The sequence below is a fragment of the Silene latifolia genome, chromosome 9 (assembly GCF_048544455.1).
Source record: "Silene latifolia isolate original U9 population chromosome 9, ASM4854445v1, whole genome shotgun sequence".
NCBI lineage: Eukaryota > Viridiplantae > Streptophyta > Magnoliopsida > Caryophyllales > Caryophyllaceae > Silene > Silene latifolia.
The window spans coordinates 74,869,725-74,870,738 of NC_133534.1; the positions used below are offsets into that span (position 1 = coordinate 74,869,725).

Genomic DNA, 1,014 nt, shown 5'->3' on the forward strand with positions numbered 1-1,014 from the left:
ATAAGGGGTACCACTCTTGTATGCTTGGAAAGCATTCACCTGTTCCCCTACATTCACTTTGGTCATGTCCCAAAGTTCCACAACTCTCACATACTCCACTTGGAATTGATGAAGATGCCACCATGGCTTTAACATGTGGCTTAGGTGATTTGGAGGCCTCTTCAAGTTTAGCCATAGCCTTCTCAAACTTCAAATTAATGTTGTCAATATGAGCACTAAGTTGAGCACCCAATTGAGTAATAGAGTCCACTTCATGCTTTCCTCCTCTAGTAGCCTTCTGAGGTCTACTATATTGTGAGTTATGGACCGCCATTTCCTCAATCTTGTTCCATGTTTGATTATCATCAACTTCGGTAAACATACAATTTGATCCCATATTGAGAATGTTTCGGGAGTCTTCATATAGACCATTCCAAAATTGTTGTACAAGGAACCACTCGCTAAGTCCATGATGTGGACAAGATCGACAAGTATCCTTGAATCTCTCCCATGCTTCATACAAAGATTCTTCGTCCCTTTGTTTGAACCCGATGATTTGGGCTCTCAACATGTTAGTCTTTTCCGGAGGATAGAACTTCTTGTAGAAAGCAAGTGCCAATTTCTTCCAAGAGTCAATACCAAGAGTAGCCTTGTCTAGGCTCTTCAACCATTGTTTCGCGGAACCAATCAAAGAAAAAGGAAATAAGACCCATCGAATTTGATCTTGAGTAACTCCGGTTTGAGAAATCGCATCACAATAGTCACAAAAAGTCTCCATATGAGAATGAGGGTCTTCACTAGGCATCCCCCCAAATTAACTTCTCTCAACTAATTGTATGAATGCGGATTTTGCGATGAAATTACCGGTTAAGTGTTGTGGGGTAGGAGTACCATTTGGTAGGTTCTCCTCGGTTGGTACGGAATGTGATGAAGATTTAGGCATTGTGGGTTGATTTTGTGGTTGGTTTTGTGTTGGGTTATCCTCTCCATCTCTTGTAAAAAGGTTGATGAACTCAATGTTATTTGGTTGAATGT

At 40.9% G+C, this 1,014-nt stretch overlaps 1 non-coding gene across 1 annotated transcript; it reads left to right on the forward strand.

Moving 5' to 3' along the window:
• The first annotated feature begins 443 nt into the window (after positions 1 to 443).
• Positions 444 to 550, forward strand: LOC141603591 (small nucleolar RNA R71). The gene has a single exon (XR_012525455.1). It is a non-coding gene; the product is annotated as a small nucleolar RNA R71 (small nucleolar RNA).
• The last annotated feature ends 464 nt before the right edge of the window (positions 551 to 1,014 follow it).